We start from the raw sequence: 23,101 nt of genomic DNA, 5'->3' as shown, positions 1-23,101 counted from the left end.
AATAATTTGAACCACGCTGCAACATATTAAATAGCACTTGGGAAAAAAAAAAAAAAAAAAAAAAAGTTAGTGGGCATGGACACTGTGGCTGGCTTAAAATATGCTGGCTGATACAGGCTTGGGTCTAGACCTATTACCATTCTTACATTTGTGCTTACATTCGTGCTTATAATTGCCTACATTTAAGTGCCAACTTCTTGTCATGGACTGACCCAGAAACTGCACCCATTAACCTGAAAACTGCATTAAGTGTTTTTGTTTGTTTTACATTGTTTAATACACCTACAGTTAGCCACAGAGTATGATAACCACTGGCTTTAAGTTTTCTCATCTTCATTCAAAACCATTATTACGGAACTGCTTTTACATGTATTTGTATATTTTTTTCTCTATTAGATCATGGGCATGCAATTATTAGCTGTCAACTAGCCAGGTAACTTACAGCTAATGTGTCCTTACTGTCTAATAACTCCTGCGAGAACCTCTATACCTACGATTTTATTTAAATAACTCAGATTTGGACCACCTCGGCCTAAACTGTAGCCATTTTTAAATGGGTGTAACCACTTTTGTGTTCTACTTCTGTTCTTTTAAATGTTCACTTCCTAAAGAACACACTGCCCTCGTACAAGACCCTTAACCACTGACTACACTGGCATCTTTAACTAGGTGCATGAGTGTTGAGCACCTGTCGCCTTGCCAGTGCAACTCTGCTTCAGTCTTTTATCATCTACTAATAATTAACAGGACAATCGGTTTGAGGCAACTGAGGAACAATTCAAATGTAGTTTACAAACACTAGGGAAAGCAATTAAGCATTCTCCAAAACAGGAAAGATGAGGCCAGGAGACATCGCCCATCAGCGAGGAGAGTGGTGATTATGAAGAAGTGCAGCTTTTAACGATTTGACATTTTTAATGATGGTTAGAGGGAAGAGGCAGTGAACCATTTATCAGTAGAAGGCCCTTGGGACACTACAGCCCACGATAGTTTCCAGCTCTGTTTCAATTCAAAAACACTTTCATAACCAATCACTTCTACTGTCTGAGCAGCTCATGGGCCAAGACCAAAATAGTGGCCAGTAAAGATAAGCTTTATCTTTATTGTACAAGTTAATGTCTGGTATGAGGATGAACAACCCTGTTAGCTGCTTTGAGGTGCTGAACCACCACCTCCTCGTATGTACCAGACAGATGAGAAACAAATAAACCCAGTGATAAAGCAAGAACATTTAAATATAAAAATTACAACCAACATGACTGGCACCACGAGTTCCTTTCTACAACTGACCTGATTGCAGTTCCAGGGATTTTTTTTTTTTTTTTTTTTTTTTTTTTTTTTAACTACCACGTTGTAACCAATAAATATGAGAAACTTCATAAAGGTTGTGACATCCGTCTATAAATTTACTGAACTGGAACCAACTACAGTGGGGCAAAAAAGTATTTAGTCAGCCACCGATTGTGCAAGTTCCCCCACTTAAAATGATGACAGAGGTCAGTAATTTGCACCAGAGGTACACTTCAACTGTGAGAGACAGAATGTGAAAAAAAAAAAAAAAAAAAAAAAAAAATCCATGAATCCACATGGTAGGATTTGTAAAGAATTTATTCGTAAATCAGGGTGGAAAATAAGTATTTGGTCACCTCAAACAAGGAAAATCTCTGGCTCTCACAGACCTGTAACGTCCTCTGTAAGAAGCTTTTCTGTCCCCCACTCGTTACCTGTATGAATGGCACCTGTTTGAACTCATCATCTGTATAAAAGACACCTGTCCACAGCCTCAAACAGTCAGACTCCAAACTCCGCCATGGCCAAGACCAAAGAGATTTCGAAGGACACCAGGAAAAGTATTGTAGACCTGCACCAGACTGGGAAGAGTGAATCTACAATAGGCAAGCAGCTTGGTGTGAAAAAAAAAAATCAACTGTGGGAGCAATCATCAGAAAATGGAAGACATACAAGACCACTGATAATCTCCCTCGATCTGGGGCTCCACGCAAGATCTCATCCCGTGGGGTCAAAATGATCATGAGAACAGTGAGCAAAGATCCCAGAACCACACGGGGGGACCTGGTGAATGACCTGCAGAGAGCTGGGACCAAAGTAACAAAGGTCACCATCAGTAACACACTACAACGGCAGGGAATCAAATCCCGCAGTGCCAGACGTGTTCCGCTGCTGAAGCCAGTGCATGTCCAGGCCTGTCTGAAGTTTGCCAGAGAGCACATGGATGATACAGCAGAGGATTGGGAGAATGTCATGTGGTCAGATGAAACCAAAGTAGAACTTTTTGGTATAAACTCAACTCGTCGTGTTTGGAGGAAGAAGAATACTGAGTTGCATCCCAAGAACACCATACCTACTGTGAAGCATGGGGGTGGAAACATCATGCTATGGGGCTGTTTTTCTGCCAAGGGGACAGGGCGACTGATCCGTGTTAAGGACAGAATGAATGGGGCCATGTATCGTGAGATTTTGAGCCAAAACCTCCTTCCATCAGTGAGAACTTTGACGATGAAACGAGGCTGGGTCTTCCAACATGACAATGATCCAAAACACACCGCCCGGGCAACAAAGGAGTGGCTCCGTAAGAAGCATTTGAAAGTCCTGGAGTGGCCTAGCCAGTCTCCAGACCTCAACCCCATAGAAAATCTGTGGCGGGAGTTGAAAGTCCGTGTTGCTCGGCGACAGCCCCAAAACATCACTGCTCTCGAGAAGATCTGCATGGAGGAATGGGCCAAAATACCAGCTACTGTGTGTGCAAACCTGGTAAAGACCTATAGTAAACGTTTGACCTCTGTTATTGCCAACAAAGGTTATGTTACAAAGTATTGAGTTGTATTTTTGTTATTGACCGAATACTTATTTTCCACCCTGATTTACGAATAAATTCTTTACAAATCCTACCATGTGGATTCATGGATTTTTTTTTTTTCCACATTCTGTCTCTCACAGTTGAAGTGTACCTCTGGTGCAAATTACTGACCTCTGTTTTAGGTGGGGGAACTTGCACAATCGGTGGCTGACTAAATACTTTATTGCCCCACTGTATATTTAAAAAGGTCATGCGTCTGTTTAATCACACTGTAACTCCGAAATGACAACACAGGCACGGCTTCTTCAAGACGGGCGCTTCGCTGCATTTATTGAACGCCGTGAAAACTCGTGGCCGCCTGCCACTTCGGAGGTCCTAGAAGAATAGCTTTACAGTCTTGTGCATTCTTGTACCGCTGGTAGACTAACCAGGCCTTTGCAGATAGCTCGCTGGACTCCTTAGCGTGATTATTAAACGTGGGCTCACAGCCTATACTATCACGCCCAAACCTCGCGATAATAGCGGTGTAACAAAACTTGTTCTTTCTGACAAGATAAACACACCCTTACAATATTGGCCACAGAAACGTACAAGCAAGAACATTTTAACTGCTGGAACCATCTATTAAACTTCTTTATACATAAGCCATTTCTGTGACACTTACACACACTTAAATTCAATTCTAAATTTCCTGCAGGTTTTGTTCATTTGATAAACCAACATGACTTGAGCTGAGTAAATTAAACGCCACTTTTAAAAAAAAAAAAAAAAAAAAAAGGAGCAATGTCATTATAAATGTTTAACCCCAGTGCAAATGATTATCTTTTGGCCAGAGGCTGACTCCTTTGTCACAATTCTCATCTTCTTAGGTGTGCTATATTATGGCTGGGCAACAAACATACCAGCTCTATGACACATCCATCGCCAGTGCTTTTATTAGGAAGGTTTTTTTTTTCTTCCAGAAGTGATTGAGTTTGATAATTTAGTGGCGAGTCTCCTCACGGTAAATAATTTACTTGTACATAGTACCACGCAGGGGTGCATTATATCTTTCTGTAGCATTCAACTAGAACTGCTCTGGGGATGTTTCCCCATCATGTACAGCGTTGGGCAAACGTCAAGACTCACTCTTCAGTTCTTTATAATTTACTAGGAAATTGGGAAATACGTGAGGCAATTTCTTGAAACTAGAAATTCAAACTGAAAACTGATATCCAGAACACTGGACACACTTTTTTTTTACAATAAAAAATAAAATAAAAAAATTAGAACAATGCTGGTTCATGCAACTGTATTCAGCTACCACCCGCGTTTATTTCCTGTGCATCTGGTAATTTGGCACAAAACTTTTTATTTTTTATTTTTTTTAATTGCTGATCAAACAGAGTGGGTAAGTTCAGCTGCCACAGTTTCTAATTGCTGGTAAAGTTTCAAAACATCAATCTAAGAATTTATGACAGACATAGAAAGTTTTACTTACAATCGGGCAGGCTGGATAACACCTCCTGCCTTGCTCTCACACTAACATTATTCTTTTATTATTATTATTATTATTATTATTATTATTATTATTATTATTATTATTATTATTATTATTATTATTATTAGACACAGTCATAGCTCCACTACTTTGGTCCCCCACTTGTCCAGTCTCCTCAAACTTTTTTAAGAAACCACTGGACACCATGCTGAGATATGTTAAGGTTTTGGCCAATAAATCTTTCAGAATCACCTTGTTGATTCAAATCAACAAGGTTTACTGCTCGATTCATAGATTTGGTGGGTAGCTTACCAAACAAAAGAAACATCTGAAAATGATCAGATACATTGACTGGGCTGAAAGTGAGCGAAAAAGCAGCCAATATCCCAAAAAAAAACTCAGACTTCTTCAGAAAGCTTGGCGAACGATTGCTCAAGACCACTTTTATTCATTCATTTTAGAATTTAAAGATAAGTCATCTTGTGAGTCATGTTCAGATTCCTCCTGCTACAAGAGGGAAAAAAACAACAACATTTTAATAGCATAATGAGCTGTGCTCAAAAATGACTTGACAAGCTCTGCATGTAGGCCATGGGATGGTCGTGACGACATTGAGCTTAACTGGAAGGCATGTTAGCAGATCAAAAGTGCCATGTCACTTTGAGCAGTTAAATAAGCTCAATCTTCTATAGTTGAGAGCTTGTGGCCTCATCTACCCTGAAGTCACACATAAGTCATTAGCTACAGTCAAACACGGACTGAATTATCTTGGATAATTAATGGGTTTTTTGCTCAAGGACTTGACTGACGTCCAATTAAAAATGCAAAACAATATTTGGAAGAAAGGGGAAGAAGGAAAAAAAAAAAAAAAAAAAAAAAAAAAAAAAAAAAGGACACGGGTGTGAAAACTGTCTTCTCCTGTTTGTGTCACTTTCATCTAAGCAATTTCCTCCCCCAGTGTCCCAGAAACACTCAGCCTCAAAGACATTCGTCTGTCCCAAACTCAAGAGAACTCACTACAAAACAAAGCTTTACAATTACCTTCTCTGAACATGTAGATAAACAATAGTGCAATAAATCTACAGGCTAAATTTTCAAACAAAGATTGGCATTTGACACCATTAAAATATATTCCTCTCTTCATTTAAACCGGACACCTGACCTACTAAACCGTAAACTACTCAAGAAAAAAAAAAAAAAGTAGAGAAAGTGGAAAGATTAATAGGGTTCTTTAGATGGACCAACTGCTGTGAACAAAGGATGCTGACATCTTGCAGAACAATACAGCAGGCAACAAAGACGTTGAACATCAGTAGAACAACAGGATCCCTAGGGCATAGATGTAGGAGCACAGCTCAATTATTCATGTCAGTGAACTACAGCTAAACAATGGTTAGGCTCTCGGGACGGTTGCAAATACAGGTGGAGGCATGTGTATGTGCAAGACCCATCAACAAAAATAAGATGAGAAACCACCTTTTGGTGTGAGAGTTAAAATTCCTGGATAAAAATAGACCTTTGGGCGCTCAAACTCTGTAAGCACTGCTGATGGTAGGGCTGCTCGATTATGGCAAAAATGATAATCACGATTATTTTCACTGAAATTGAGATCACGATTATTTGACGATATTTATTTAACCCTTTAAGACCTACTATAGAATCAAGTCCACCAGAGCTTATATTATTTTTATTTTTTATTTATTTTTTATTTTTTTTTTTTTACATGCTGTAGTGCCATTTGTGGGAGCATTTCAAGTTGCTATACATCAATACAACTGTTATAGCCCATATTTTAATAATATGTATGCATTAAGTGCATAGTAATTACATAAATTGCAAAAAAGTGCAATAAACTACAAAAAAAAATTGAAAATCGCTTTTGTTTTGTTTACATATATTTCTACTTGGAGAAGTTTAAGAGGTTTATCCCTCAAAACTTTAAATACAATAAAGTTGCAAAAAATAGTTTCCCACCACAGGAAATTTATTTTGAGTGTCTTCATAGTTTTATTTTGGAGATACAGCAATTTTTATATACTGCAGGAAAAACAAAAAACAATCCTATGATGCAAATTTGCAAAGAAAACAGCATGTGCATCATTTCACTGTGGGAAGTGTTACGAACAGCTGATAGGAACGGCAAAGCGTGTTTCTGGAATATTATGTTTTTGTTCCTGCAAGCGCTTTTTATGCAATTTTTGCAAAGCTATATGTGGAACGAAACCGTGACCGAGGACAAGCTGATGGCATCAGATGTAAGTACAACTCCTCCGGTTTCATGTGCAAAACAAATTATTGCGCTAGCTTACACGGTTCAGATTCTACAGGGATTTAAAAATAGTTACGCAAAACGGAGCGTGCTGCTCTGACCGGCTTTAAAGGGTTAACAATGACTTTAAAAAAAATAATATAAAATAGTGTGCAACACCACTGAAGTTTTTTTTTTACCTCTCTTTTCAACCAACAGCAGTCACTCTCCTCTCCAAATAACTATAGCTTTCCGAGCTTCCCTCGGGTCCTCTTAATCAGCGGTCTCCACCCTTTTTTGCGCCACGGACCGGTTTATGCCCGACAATATTTTCACGGACCGGCCTTTAAGGTGTCGCGGATAAATGAGGGAGGGGCTAATAATAGGCTCAGTCATTTTTAATGATCGTTGAAAGCCCAGATCGTAATCGTGATTAAAATTCGATTAATTGAGCAGCCCTACTGAAAATACATACAGGAGGCAGGGACGCACAAACAACAACTGCAGGTGGCAAAAGAATAAATAAATAACATTGTCCAAATCACTGACTAGGCACCACTAAAGCAGTAAACAAGGTTAGAAACCATGAGGATTAAAAAGACTTACTTTATTGAGAGGGAAAGTCTGAACCACGTTCATCTGAACTCAGTGGCATGTAGAATGTTTTCCTGTCAGAAACTGACTGTTAACACAATAAGTATTTACATGGATAGTTGGACATAAAGGCCACTATCATGAAATGAGCACAGCTGGTGACCGCTCCACAACAATTTATACAGGTTTTGCTACACACTTATCCCATTGCCACAAGATTTACCATAGTCAGTGCACAGCTCCAAATGAAAAAGCCACAAGACTATCGACAAAGTTAAACATTGCATCTGGAGTTGGTTTACTCACACTCTGATAATCATATGCCTCTGCTTCAGCATATTGACAAAATGCATCCACCACCCTCCTGTTATCCCTTCAATTCTGTCTCAGTAAGCTGACAGCAGGCTGCTGTAGGGCTGCTCAATTAATCGAATTTTAATCACGATTACGATCTGGGCTTTCAACGATCATTAAAAATGACTGAGCCGATTATTAGCCCCTCCCTAATTTATCCGCGACACCTTAAAGGCCGGTCCGTGAAAATATTGTCGGGCATAAACCGGTCCGTGGCGCAAAAAAGGTTGGAGACCGCTGATTAAGAGGACCCGAGGGAAGCTCGGAAAGCTAAGCAGAAGTTATTTGGAGAGTGACTGCCGTTGGTTGAAAAGAGAGTTTAAAAAAAAAAAAAAAAAAAAACTTCAGTGGTGTTGCACACTATTTTATATTATTTTTTAAAGTCATTGTTAACCCTTTAAAGCCGGTCAGAGCAGCACGCTCCGTTTTGCGTAACTATTTTTAAATCCCTGTAGAATCTGAACCGTGTAAGCTAGCGCAATAATTTGTTTTGCATATGAAACCGGAGGAGTTGTACTTACATCTGATGCCATCAGCTTGTCCTCGGTCATGGTTTCGTTCCACATATAGCTTTGCAAAAATTGCATAAAAAGCGCTTGCAGGAACAAAAACATAATATTCCAGAAACACGCTTTGCCGTTCCTATCAGCTGTTCGTAACACTTCCCACAGTAAAATGATGCACATGCTGTTTTCTTTGCAAATTTGCATCATAGGATTGTTTTTTGTTTTTCCTGCAATATATAAAAATTGCTGTATCTCCAAAATAAAACTATGAAGACACTCAAAATAAATTTCCTGTGGTGGGAAACTATTTTTTTTGCAACTTTATTGTATTTAAAGTTTTGAGGGATAAACCTCTTAAATTTCTCCAAGTAGAAATATATGTAAACAAAACAAAAGCGATTTTCAATTTTTTTTAGCTTATTGCACTTTTTTGCAATTTATGTAATTACTATGGACTTAATGCATACATATTATTAAAATATGGGCTATAACAGTTGTATTGATGTATAGCAACTTGAAATGCTCCCACAAATGGCACTACAGCATGTAAAAAAAATAATATAAGCTCTGGTGGACTTGGTTCTATAGTAGGTCTTAAAGGGTTAAATAAATATCGTCAAATAATCGTGATCTCAGTTTCAGTGAAAATAATCGTGATTATCATTTTTGCCATAATCGAGCAGCCCTAGGCTGCTGTGTACGTCTGCACTTCTTGTACCAACATACACAAACACACCATTGCATAATACGTTATCCGAGGTGAGATGATTCACTGAGGCTGTGTATGTGGACTGTGGCCTTGTGCTGACCCAGCGGTTTGGGTACACTGTTTTGCATGCAGCAGTTAAAGAGAGACAGCACAGACCGCATATACTGCTACAGACAGGTAAGTGGGGTCAATCAGATAAATCTGGTAGTTTTGCATCTCTATATCAATAATGGAATCTTGATTATTTGGAAATCATGCACATATGAAAAGAGATCACAGACAGGAGCACTTTAAATGCAATTCAAATTAACTCATTCACTGCCAGCCATTGGCAGTGAATGAGTTAAACCCATTGACTCATTCACTGCAATTGACGGCTATAGACGTCAATGGCAGTGAATGAGTTAAAAACAGGAGGGATGGAATGAGTTGCCAAGTTTGGGGGCGTTCCTGACCCTAAAGCCCATCTCACAGGGCATTTTACAGCCTTCCTACACCACAGTTGGTTTCCCTTTGCCTGCAAAGGCAAAGAGAGCCAAATGGGGCTTGAATGCCTCAGGAGACTGTAGTCGCAGTGTTAGCAACAAAAGAGCTGCAGTCAACTATTGAAAGTGATCCACAGATCAAGACACATGCAGGCAAACTTAAGATCTTACTGCTTAATAGCAAAATAAATACTTTTTTTGGAAGTAATCAGTTGCAACTAGTGTTACACTGTTGGAAATAGTTTTTTTTTGATGCACATGCCGTTTCTTTGCAGCAAGTTGGGAAAAGAAAAACTATAGCCAGCCGAAGATACAGTCTTTCACACAAGGCCCTTGTGAGAAAACGTCCCAGCGCCATAAACAAACCACAGGAGCCATCTCGCGTTACATTTGTAAAGGCATGATCCCCGTTTATGTAGTTGAGAAGGACAGCTTTCGTGACCTCGTCAAAGTCCATGATCCGAGGTACGTAAGCACTTCAGTAAAGTTGCCTCGCTTGTATGACGCATGCCGGGCCAAAGTAGAGAAGGATGTTTGCAGTGTCGTGCATTATGCCTTGACGACTGACCTATGGATGAGCAGAGATACGCAGCCCTACATGAGCGTAACCATCCATTTCATTAACAAAGACTGCACCCTCTGCGCTCGCTGTTTACAGACTGCGTACTTTCCCGATGACCAAAGGTCAGGTGGTATATCGTGATATAAAATAATTCATATCGTGATAAATATGTTTTCCATATCGCCCAGCACTAGCTGAAACTAATGAAAGCTTGGCTCATAGACCGTTTCAAGACAGGAAAATAGAGACTACAGGATGATCATGACATCTCCAAAATAAAACCAGTAAACAAATATCCTAAGTAGCTGAACATTTGGGTGCAGCTCTACAAGAGTAATTTTCATTCATAGGAGTTTGTACTTCTATACACACACTGTGCCCAGCTTCTGTGAAAAGTACAGAAGCGTAGGTGGAAACTTTCTCCAAGAGGAGCTCTTTACACCACATCCTTCTTAGATGCGAAAGATAAACAGCCCTGGTATTTTGTCGCTCCCTCTACACACTCTGCTGAGAAAATCCTTGGTGTGCCTGGAGGGCTGGGTTAAAAAAAAAAAAAAAAAAAAAAAAACCCTAAATAGCACCAGGTACCACCAGGTGGCACGCAGTATTCTGATGTTCTAGTCATACATTCAGTGCCTGAAGTAAGAATGCAATGAGCAGGGTTTTCTCAATTGTTTTGCATGTTAAAGGAAACCTTTTGCTTAAAAGACGAAGAGGCTTTGCATCAATACAGTCTATTATCAGTGTCATGATAGAGACTGGGTGGACACTATTATTCAATAGCAGACAAAGGCCACAAACGACCCATCTGAAAGCCAGTGGTAGTCACAGCTGAACCTGGTGGGAAATGTTGCTGCTTTGCATACAGTCCCTGCTGTTCAATCACCCTTATCAGGACAGGGCAACAAAAGCAATAGGTGGATTTGTTTCTCCACCCCCAACCCCAGCCAACAAGAGTGGCTAAAGCCTTAGGGCAAATCCATCCAGCATTTGCCCTTTGGACTAAAGCCTCTCTGAAAACTGTTATCCTCCATCAGTAACACTTGTTAAGAAAGAAAAAAAAAAAAAAAACTCATCTAAACTGCCTTGAAGAGCAACTAAACATGAGTGGGAGCAATTTAAAAGAGCCGTTCAATTTACTGTGAGCCACTCAAGTAAATGGTAAATGGCCTGTATTTATATAGCGCTTTACTAGTCCCTAAGGACCCCAAAGCGCTTTACATATCCAGTCATCCACCCATTCACACACACATTCACACACTGGTGATGGCAAGCTACATTGTAACCACAGCCACCCTGGGGCGCACTGACAGAGGCGAGGCTGCCGGACACTGGCGCCACCGGGCCCTCTGACCACCACCAGTAGGCAACGGGTGAAGTGTCTTGCCCAAGGACACAACGACGAGACTGTCCAAGCCGGGGCTCGAACCGGCAACCTTCCGATTACAAGGCGAACTCCCAACTCTTGAGCCACGATCGCCCCAGTAAGTAATTAGATCCTATTACAAGAGTGCAAACACAGGGACACTGCCGGCCTTTTAAAATGACCTGCTGTCCCGTAAAGCCCAGGCTGGGCCCTGCTCAGCACTGGCTTGCTCTTAATGGGATTTCACAACATTAACATTTTACTGAGTCAGCATCAGACACACTGACTACAGCCTTGCTCTGCTGAAACAGCCTGGGCTCTGAGTGTACATCTTTACTACCGAGTGCAAGTCTCTGTTAAAGTGAGCGTGGGATGGAGGGATTAACCGGACAGATAAAAGTGGAATTCTAGAGACAGTATTCAATTTTTGTCTATGGAGGGAAAGTGTCTCCTAACAGTTTCAATCCATTTTTTTCACTTATTAAAAAATTATGGGCATTGCAAGTGCTGCTTGAAAATTGGGTTACACACCCTTCTGTTGCGTTTTTATTTCAGCACAGTGCTCTTTCCTGACAATGTTTGAATTGGAAAGTATCCACATCAGTCATCCCAGGCTCTGTCACGTGTCCCACATTTATATTTTACTTGGGACATCCATACAGATATTCTAACCACCATCAAAGCACATTTTAGCATTCTGTATAAGCTTGTGATAATGACGCCATCTATGATTGCCTGACTAGCACAACTGCTCCCTTACGGCAGAAATTGCGATTACTTTCTTGAATATTGTAATTATTTAAAACAAACGTTCTAATACTATATGAACATTATATAAAAGAAAATTTAAAAAAGAAAATAAACACAAAGACAAAAAAATTTAAAAAAATTTAAAAAAGCCCGAGCCTGTGTCCTTGATGGTGATCGAGGACACAGGGTCTTTTAACATTAGACATGAGTTGGACACCGACCATAGAGTCCATCTCACAAAGACAACCACCAGTCTCTGCAAGCCTGCCATCACCACAGGATGTTTACACAAAGGGACTGACTGCCTCAGGGAGACCAGAAAGCTGACGGCTATCCTGTGTATAAGTGGATCATGAGACACTGAGCGATCTGGAGACAAATGCTGGAGTGGGAGACCGATAATCCCTCCACAGCACACTCTCACCTATGGAAACCCTGAGTTAACCAGAAATATACTGGTTAAACTCAAGGTTAACCAGTATATTTCTGGCAACCAACCGAGTCAAGTCCCTTTTGGCAAAGAGTCACATCACAGAAGATTTCCACTTGTTGGTGCAGACTGACTCAAGTGGATTTAAAGCCCCTTTTCCATTAGTACCTACTCAGATCGACTCACCTTGGATCGCCACAACTCTACTCCGATTGCAACGCGTCTGAGAGTCCCGCAACACTACAACAAAGGTGGACGTCTAGGCAAGAATATACCTGCTGCTCGGTGTATGAGCTTTTTATCAGACTCAGTGACCACAGCATTGTTTTTTTGTTGCATTTTCCCTTGTTGCCAGGTTTTTTAAAAAAAAAAAGAAAAAAAAAAGTGGTTTTTATGAATAAGTCACTCTCATAATTCATCAAGTGACACCACAGGCATGCAGTCTTAAGACATCACATTTTAGTACCTACTCGGAGCGCTTGGAAGCCCGGGCAAGCAGGTACTAACAAAAGAACCAGGTACTGTGACCTAATGGAAAAACCTGAAAACCATAGCGAACCATGCCGAGTTGATCCAAGTAGGTCCAATAGAAAAGGGGATTTATTCTTGCCACATCCGCGAGTCCACTAGGGTACACTTTGATCCCTGTGAAGTAAACGAGTATCCGTAAGCACAAGGGTTTGTCCAAACCACATTTTATGTTAAAAACTTTAAAATAACAGGGAGAGCTAATCATGGTGTCTCAATGGTAACATCCTAGCAGCAAAGCGAGTTTGTTTAAAAAAAATAAAATAAATTTAAAAAAAAAACCCACAACAAATATTAAGAATAGATTTCCTGTCCACATCCTGAACAAAAAAGCAGATAGTCTCATTTTTAGAGACATTGGCAGGACAGGGTTTGTAACAGCCGGAGGAGACAGTAAAGCTAAATTTATGCTCTGTTCAAACTGTATATCAGATAACTGGAGACTCCAACTGCTGCACCAAATGACCTTGCCATTTTTAGGGCTCAGTCTTTCAATGTTTGGATCCAGACAAACCTTAGAAAGTTGTCCAAGTGTAACTCGTGGTTCAGACTGTAGAAATATCAGAAATGCTACGCCGAAGAATTTATGGTCTTTATGTTATATGCAGATTATTGATGGAAAGCAGTAAATAAGAGCCAGAAAGGGTCTACTGCACCACTTCTGCATACGTCACAACGATCTATGGCTTGCATTAGATGTGGATAAATAAATGGCGGTAGTTGGTACCTTGGTGAACAAAAGACACATTCAGTATAGTCTGAAGGTGGAAAATTCATTTATCTATCACAATCTAAGTGGCATAACCTTATGATCAGTTTATCATAAAGATTTTACAAAACTAGTATGTGATGAGCAATTACGTTGCATTCGTGAACCTCATAGCACCAATTGGTGAGATTCCTATATGGGGGAAATGCACATCCAAAGACCCCACTCACTAAAAATCAATCCAGATCACTGATCATTAAGGTCTACTTGAGCAGGTTAAACTATGTCACAGAGGCGGTTTGTTATCACACACATACCCCACAGTCAGTGGGCTCTAATCAGCCATAAAAATCCAGAAGCTGAAGAAATACCAATTCCCTGCTTTTTAAATGCACGAAGTGGCTACTATCTTTTATATGACTGAAGATGACCCATAATATAAACTAAACATAAATCAGAACTCAACTGCTGACTTCTAACGCCATGTTTACATTTATGCATGGTCAAAGTGAGGTGAGCTGACGTCATGATAGCCACAGGGTCGAAATCCAGATGGCTGGAAGTGGAGTGCAGGGGTCATTAGCCCCTCTATTAGGAGAAGATAAGCTTGCCGTTGTACTGTATGGGAAGCTAGTTAACATTCACACCATGTTCAGTGCCGCCTCTGATGGAGCTGTGGAAAGTGCTTGCCTGTTGAAAGATTCTGGCTTTTGTTTATTACACTGTTGACAACTAAAAACACGATCCAACCAACCACCACAATGGTTTGCCTAGCTGCCACATCAGCCAGCTATGCTCTCCATCTTACCATCTGCTGTGGTCCACCCACACAAATCTCCCATAACACTTGATCTGGACAGTAGCCTGACAATACCCTGGAGGGCAAAGCAGATGGTGTGGTTACAGGCTAGGCGTTTAGCCTTGAATAGCAGGCAGGCTTAAGATTAAATGGCCACTGAATGGAGTCAAACAGCCTAGCTGCTATTGGTTGAAACACACTCTGCTACCTACCTTGTTTGCTCACATGGAAAACAGCCCGTTTCAGGAAAAAGAAGTTCACCAACTAGCGAAATTAAACCAATCAGGCAGCACACATGTGAAAACATCTCAAGACTTCAGGCATTCAGGTGGTGAAAACTGTGCTTAAAAAGTGCCTTTAAGCAGCTTATAAACACAAGGAAAACTAGTTTCATGCATGATCCTTTAAAACGGCAAAGAAATAAATTAAAAAAATAGTTTGGTGTTGACACATTTTAGTCAACTACAATACAGGTCGATTGACTTAATGCTGCAGCAATGTCATCTTAATGCATTCGGGCACGACTGACTCCCTACGAAGCCATTTAGATAAGTATACCAAGCCTATATACGCCAGCTGAAGCGCCAGTCCTAGCTGCTCAACAAGTTAGCCTTAAACATAACAATGACCGACCTGCTCTCAAAAAGCTTATGCCGAAATACTCAGAAAACACCTTTAAGTTTAGTTATTCTTTGTGTCGTCTGTCATCAAGGAGGGGAGCACGAAAACAAGACCCGAACATTTAGTGAGTTCGGGAGAACGCTCCCGTCTCCGGGCTGTTCGTGAGAAGAAGGTAACGTCGCTTTCTCGAGCCTCAGAAATCAAACAGGCAAAGTTTGAGTTCGAGGAGTTTTCTGCTTCCCGCAATGCAAAGCGACGAGCGTCCTTTACAGACTCTGTAGTTTCTGACTGATAGAAAAAGAAAAACTAACTTACCACACACAGACCTCCGGCAAGCGCATCCAAAGCTGGAGGGTTTCGAGAAAGCCGACCCGACGAAAGAAAAAACTAAACCACCTCTCACGACGCCAAGTTTCCTCTTTCCTCAGTGAAAACGACTGCTCGGAATTAATACGTAGAATAACATGTAATAGTTACGGTAATGACTTTACGCTAAAGACAAACAAAAACCCACACAGACCTAATCCAACACGGTATACGTCCGTGTTGACGAAGTGAAAGGACGCCTTACGAACAGCGAGCGGCTTTCTTTGTTCCTCCTGCCTGCAGCGGCTGTTCCGCGGATATTATCGCCGTTCATGTGTCCCTGACAGCCGCTGATTGGCTGGAGGGTCGGGATCAAGAAAAGGTGACTAGCGTTAAGCTAGCAGCCCAGCAAAGCGTTTCCGGTCACGACGCCCGAAGAGAAACGCTTCACTTAAAAACGGCATTTTTTAAAGCGAATTTGTGTCCAGTCTACAAGCATGGCGTTATAAGAACACGCACCGAACGACGTCGTGGAGTGTTTTTGTGAGCTTTTGTTGCCAAATGCTATTTTTTCCCTGAAGGTGTCTACATGTGTGCTTTTATTTTGTGTGTCGGCTTCTCCGCACTTCCTGTTACACTCTCGCTTTTAGAGCTGAGGCAGGGTGGAGACCACTTCATGCCTTACATAGTTTTACGCTGAGCTTAATCACAACGGCTCAGTGCCTTTGCAGTGTATTAACGTGAACTTGGAGCACTGGTTCTACTTTTTGTTATGAAAAAGTATATAAGAAAATATTTCTATAATTGAGACTATGTCTTGGTGACACACACAATATGTAATCCAACCATTCCATAGAACATTTCCTGATCTTTTTTGTCTTTGATTAATGTTGCATACTTAAATAAATAACTTAAAGCTGACATTGTTTATGGATTTATCTAAAACTGTTGATTTATCCAAAACTAATGGCTCAGCAAGCTTATTTCTCACTTCTAATGCACCTTGCCACAAAAGCCAAACCAGTTCAGGTAATGACGATCACACTGGTTTGTTTGGATTTAGGTGTGGTGTGTGCTCACAGTAACCACTGTGACTCCACCTAATGTCAGTTCATATCAATATTAACTCCCTCTCCATCATCCCAGTCCAATTCCAGCTGTGCTCATCTCACCTGCAACGGTATTAAAAGCGTACGGAAACACGGGCAAGTAAGCCTCTGTGAGTAATAAAGGTTTGGATGAAATGAGGCTCATTGTAGAAAGTAGACCACTGGCTCCCTAAGCAGCTGGCCTCAAATCAATTCCGAAGAGGACCAGAGAATTGAAGCTGATGGGTTTAACACAGCCCAGATCACTCGCCTGTCAGTCAATAAAAATCAGCTGATTTTTTCCCCCCTTGCTCCTCTGCAGTGAGTCATTAAGGGAATAATTCAACATTGTCTGGTAAGCACGCTTCATTTTCTTTCTAGAAAAGTTAGTTGATGGGATCAATAACACCCCTCGTGTCTGTCTATTACATATGAAGCTGGAGTCAGGAGATGGTGTGCTTAACTTAGCCTGAAAGAAGCATGAAAATATCTACCTATCAATCTTCAAGCTGTCACCTTAGACAGTAAAACGCCTGTTACTCATAAAGTCAGAAAGTTGATGTACTTGAGGCAGAAGCAACTTCAACCGAACATGACTCATGCTGCATGCTGTGTGAGTGTGCAAGCAGTGAATTTCTACTCTTGTGTAAGAGCGTATCTATTGTCTATGAAAGAGGCTGTGAGAGTTGTGAAAGTTAGTGTGTGTGTGTGTGTGTGTGTGTGTGTGTGTGTGTGTCTCCCTGCTCTTCAGTGCTGACTTCAGAAGAAGCTGCCATGGCTCTTCTCACCAAGCACACACCGAATCCTCTGCGAGTCCTTTGACAGACACTTTACATGGGATGTTTTCATTCACTGCCTTTCATTATGTCGTCTCTGTCTCTCTACCTCCCAACATCTACACCCATCCTAATCTTTTTTGCCTACCATTCCCACTGGTTATCTGTCTCTATCCAGTCCTCATGTGTCACACCTTCATTGTGTCTGAGTTTTTTTAATCCCTCTGTGGACCAGGTTGTGTGGCCGACCGTAATTGGACAGTGTCCCTACAGCCGAAGTGGTGTCACAGAATCATCATGAGGATAGCTGCTTGTGAGAAAATAAATGGAAGTACTTTGCTCTGGTTTGGCTGTATTTCCCTTCACTTTACATTCACATATACAGTGATGTAAGTGTTTGTGTGTTTCAGACAGAAAGAAATGTCTCTAAATTTAACCTTGCCAGTCTGACTTTTAAGTCCACAGTCAACAGGCTGTGGCTGAATTACTGTCTCTGTAATTGTGTAATTGTCTGGGTCTTGCTGCCCACAGGATGAATCTGTACTGTCTATGGTGCTCCAGACACCAAATAAGTAGTTCTTCCTGAAAAATCTAAACAGATAACAACAGGTGTGTGTGTGTGTGTGTATGTGCATGTAAACATTACATTACAGTATTATCATTAAAAAAAACATTTAAAAATACAGGTGGTCTAAGCACTGTATGTACACCTGTATGATATGATACGCTGGCTAGGGCAAACCAAACTCTTGATTTATTAACACTCAAAACTGGTGAATAAGATCATAAAACCATTAGTAAAATATTTATTGAGTTAATCAATCAGTAGTAAACCAAGAATTCAAATAATTTAGTATTCTCAATTGCTTGAAAACTAGAGACCTCTCCCTCTGCTGGCCGTTAAAACACAATACAGGTTTTAAAATGTGTTTCATAGACAGACATATACAGATAGTATAAATATTGGTTAATTCTGAAATGCGAGCACTGGTATCTGTGCAGACACATTGTCAGCAATCCTCTGCTGTTGACATTGCAGTTAGCTAACTGGAAATGCTTCTGTGCCCCTTATTTTTCCAACTTGGGATTGCAACTCGGAAGTTGATATCAATGGTTTTCCCCCTAAAACTCATAATTATGGCCTGAAGTACATGACCAGAATGCAGCCTAAGAACAACCTTACAGCACAGACCCACAAGCATGGCTGGAGATTCTCAGGCCACAGACAGTCGCGCCTAAGATGCAAAAAGCTACACTTAGTGTTAGTTTTGGGTGGCTTTTAAGATCCAGGAACAATATAAGATTTAAGTGCTCGGGGAAGAATAAGAGCTAGAGACAGAGAGCAAATGCATTTCCTTTTTAATCCATGCACGCAATGTGGTGTGCATAATGCCTTGTGCATGTCAGCCATATGCCGGAGTTGTGGTTTTTTTCACTGACAGTATGAGCCGTGGAAGACATCTAAAGCAAGATGAGAGGGGATTGCTTGTCTGAATCTGGAGCCTAGTGCTTCACCCTCATATAAACCTGCAACAGGCAGACAGCTTCCAATTACCAGATTGTAGCATTTCAGGGTTAGAATGAAACAATTAACCAAACTTGCTACTGCTAGCTGCTAACCAAGTTTGCTAGTATTAGCTGCTAACCAAGCTTGCTAGTGTTAGCACAAATCCTTCTTGTCCAAACATGCCCACTTTTACCTTCAAAAAAGAAAAGAAAGAAAAGAAAAAACAGAGACCAAAGCACCTTTGTTGAGGTTGTGGAGTCTAAAACCAGTAGGTAATATCGCAGTGCTTATATCTATGTTTAATGTACAGTCTAAGCTTTGGAAACTCAGTTCTTTAATGATCTGATCGGGTGAGTACAAAAAGTTAAAAAGGTCCTTGTGAGAAGTAAAAATTGGTGAGCAGAGAACTTGGATCTGGCTGAGCTAGCTGCCAGTTCTATATGAAATACGTGCATAAGCTGGTGATAGTGGGGTAAGGGGAGAGCTGCAAAAGGAGGTGTGTTTGGTATTTACAAGTTCTCTTCTTGAATATCGCTTGACAAGTCAAATTTATAACAAGAAGCCTGTTTCAGGACAACTTTGTCAATTATTAGCATTTATTTTACTGGAGACACAGGTTCTAAGTTGCTCCTAGAATACACTATGGGAATGTGTTTTTGTAACTTGACCCACACGAAGGGTCAGCAGTCTAGATATCTTATCCTCTGCTCCATCCATTGTGTAATCTGCCTGAAGCTCCCATCACAGCATCTTTCTGCCTCTTTCTAATCTCCTTTCCTTTCCACTCTAGAGGTAAACAAGGTACCAGTTATAACGCCCTACTGGCTCCATCACTTTCTGTCGTAGCTGTTGCTTTTCAGTGTGTCCCCAGTGCTCAATTTACAAGTGAGCCACAACCAACACCCTGAAGCCCTTTGTACTATTCCAAGAACACTGGCAGATTGTGGAACGTGTTTTAGGAACACACTCGTCCCTTTCAGTCTGACACTAACTAAATACATGTGGTGTGTGAGTCAGGCTGGTCCTGCTAGAGCTAATATGATGATGCGATGCCCGTTGTTTAGCAAAGGGAATTAACTGTGAATTAGGGAAGAATGTTTGTCAGCTGAAAGCTACACCATTGTTCATCCGTTGTTGTGTCTTTTACAGTTCATTTATATTCTGATTTAGTTGGCAAAAAAGTCAATGCAAATTTCACGTGTCAATTAGAATTAAAATTTGGGGTTTTCTTCCCCAGTCTCCAAGCATTTGGACTGAGCAATGGGATGGAAGCAGGCTGTCATCTGCTCCACTGGCTTGACTTTGAGAGTCTTTGAGTGAGAGTTAAATGGGGCAGAGAAGCAGGCGACACTGCCACCTGCTGGAAGGTAATGTGCTTTCAACAATCTGTTGAGACCAAATAAAATGAAATTCAATTAAATTTGACTGATATCAAACAAACAGAACAGAACATGCAGTAAAAGCAAATCAACCACTCACTAAATCACAGATAACAGACCACTGAAACACAGAAATGGCATAAATCTTTCTAGTAGAACATTTTTGCAGGGCCTTTTCTCCCCAGCCATAGTTTCCATATGGACACATTTTAACAGCACAAATACCCATTTTAGTTGTAATCACCTTTTTAGCTTTAACAAAACATAAAGAAGATCGCTGTCTTGATTCATGCTCAAAAGGAAATCTCAAAAAGTTGATTCTGCTCATCTGGATGTAGTGTTTTTAGTGGGAAAAATGTTCCGTCACAAATCCAGGTGACTTCTTCTCAGCTGACTGCAGGTGTTCCCAAACAGTACATCTGCATAATGACTGAAACTACCATCACTGACAAACAATGGGCTGTGAGGTCAGTTTCTTGATCATTAATCAGCATGGAGGAGAGGAAGGCGCTCATATCGCTAATGACACAACATTATCATCCTTCCAGCAGAAAAGGTTAGGTGCATGGTTTTGCTAAGTTTTGTCACTGCTCAGTGACAAAAATACTTATGAGCCCCTGAAATGAGACTCACTGTGTATGGTTTACCAAAGATACACAAACAGGGTGTACCTCTAACACCAATTGTCTGTATGATCAGCTTGGTCACCTATAACATCTCAAATTTTCTGGCTTTGACCCTCAACCTGTTGGTAGGCAGCTCTAAACACCACATCAAGAACAGCTTGGATTTTGTTGAGAAGGTGAGAGATGGCATTATGGAGGGAGATGAAACAATGATCTCGTACTATGTTACACCCCAACCTCAGCAACAGGACCACTCTCAGCTCCGACCAAGTGTGTTGGCTCTTGGAACTGTGTCAGAAACGTGGGTGTGCCATGGGTTCCCCAGTTTCACCCATGGTGGCCAACTTGAACAAGGAAGAAGTGGAAAAGAGGGCTCTGTTAAGTCGTTGGTTCAGGTATGACACCTCGGTGAAAATCAAATCTCAGAACTGCTACTACTACAATTCACTGATCACATTAACTCGGTGGACCAACACAAGTTCAGCAGGGAGGATATAAAAAGTGACAGATTAGCCTTCTTAGACTGTGAGATTTCCATCAGTAATGGGTGACATTTAAATGTTGATGTGTACCATAAACCAACGTATACAGATCAGTATGTAAGGTTTGACTCTCATCATCCACTGGAGCATAAACTCGGTGTCATCAGGACGCTACAACACAGAGTGAACACCAGTATGGCTCTCTGTGTATGGTTCTTCCACATGATACTGGAGCCCTTGTTTGTTAAATGGATAAATGATTAAATTCCTAATGTCTTGTTTCATCAAACTCCAATCATCCAATCCAATAACTGACACCAAATAAGGGCCAATAGCAGAATAAGCTGTTTGGTATTGGCAGAGGAGATCCGGCAAGTTTTTCATGTGTAAACTCAACTCTACTGAGTTTGTGTCTTTAGCCTGTTTTCCTTCTCTCACCCCAACCGGTCGCATCAGATGGCCGCCCCTCCCTGAGCCTGGTTCTGCCGGAGGTTTCTTCCTGTTAAAAGGGAGTTTTTCTTCCCACTGTCGCCAAAGTGCTTGATCATAGGGGGTCATGGGATTATTGGGTTTTTCTCTGTATGTATTATTGTAGGATCTACTGTACAATATAAAGCGCCTTGAGGCAACTGTTGTTGTGATTTGGCGCTATATAAATAAAATTGAATTGAATTGAATTGAATTACTACTGCTCAACCCACAAATGCATTTTCCTTACAAAGCATCAAGCATCATTTAATCTGCCTTTTCCTCGTTCTCCCATCACGCCCAGGGACCACCTTCATTTTCCTTGCTCTCTTCACTTCTTTCTTCCTCGGTCATGTCTTCATGTCTTCGAACAGCGACATGCTGTTTTCAGCCTGTTTGGTGCCAAATCACATAAGAGGTCAAACAGATCATCAGGCTACACCAATAATTGTAACAGAATAAAAGTCATTATTTTGATAATTGTGTCCAAACTTATGTTTATGAAAAAAGAAAACAGTATAATATCAGTACACTGGTGCTGTGAGTCTAATAGCAGTATGTTAAATTAGATTTATATGTTATGTAATGACTTGACATTTTGCCCTGATATTTAATCAGCACAAACTCATTTCTTTCTCTCTCACTCACTCACTCACTCACTCACTCACACACACACACACACACACACACACACACACGAGCTCAGAGCGGGCCTGGAAGTATGCTGGCTTGTGGTGTGAGAATCATCATTTCATACCTCTTAGCCTTAATTACAGAATGAAATCGTGCAGCCTTTTGAAGCATGCAAGTTACAGTCAGCGTTTTTCTGAGTCTGGTTGGCTACAGAAACATCCACTCAGGACGTGTTTTGCCTGTAATGACATTAACAAGGAGGCAGGCTAAGGTTAGTGAGCTAGCTGTAACTTACCACATTCAGGGGTTTGAATGAAGTAACGAACCTTATTACATTTTCTCACAATAATATCATTGAATTTAACAAAAGTCCTTTGCAAAAATAATGATAACACACATTGAAAAAACACAAGTACAAATACAAGTTTCACAATAATGAAAACCACAGTTTATAAACACAGTGGACATATTTGTTTAAAATCAGGGATGTCAAACTCATTTTACACCGTGGGCCACTTTAACCTTAATTCTGGTTGTGCAGGAAGCAGCACAGCGGGCTGGACAGGAGACTTTGGCAAGCTGATTCTGGCCCCTGGGCCATTCATTTTTTAACCTTAAATGCTCTTCTGTGCAGTGTTAGGTCTCTTTCTGCCTTATTCTGTTTATGCTCACGAGCCACATTGTTAGGCCTGTTTAGTTGCTTGTTAATGCAAATATTAAATTAGCCAATCACATGGCAGCAAGTCAATATATTTAGGCATGTAGACAAAGTTGAGATACCCTGCTTAAGTTCAAACTAAGCACTAGAATGGGAAAGAAGACAAATTATTTGTCTTCTTAGTAACCATGGTACTTAGCACCATGGCTGCTGGTGCCA

General features: G+C 40.8%; 1 protein-coding gene across 4 annotated transcripts in view; it reads right to left on the bottom strand.

The window, feature by feature from the left end:
• LOC146559204 (SPRY domain-containing SOCS box protein 4-like) overlaps positions 1-15,621 on the bottom strand; it is a 56,572-nt gene extending 40,951 nt beyond the window's left edge. For 2 of the 4 annotated variants that reach the window (XM_085245043.1, XM_085245044.1), the window contains exon 1: positions 15,275-15,621. The gene's annotated coding sequence lies outside the window, so the exon portion shown is untranslated. The remainder of the gene's footprint in view (positions 1-15,274) is intronic. The other 2 variants (XM_085245048.1, XM_085245045.1) reach the window with 2 other exon arrangements.
• Positions 15,622-23,101: the final 7,480 nt, after the last annotated feature.

Source organism: Mchenga conophoros, linkage group LG14, assembly GCF_057382185.1.
Source record: "Mchenga conophoros isolate Kocher_MC1m ecotype Shallow Benthic linkage group LG14, M_conophoros_male_GT1.1, whole genome shotgun sequence".
NCBI lineage: Eukaryota > Metazoa > Chordata > Actinopteri > Cichliformes > Cichlidae > Mchenga > Mchenga conophoros.
The sequence above is the reverse complement of the archived record's forward strand: the minus strand, read 5'-3'. Positions and strand labels throughout refer to the sequence as shown.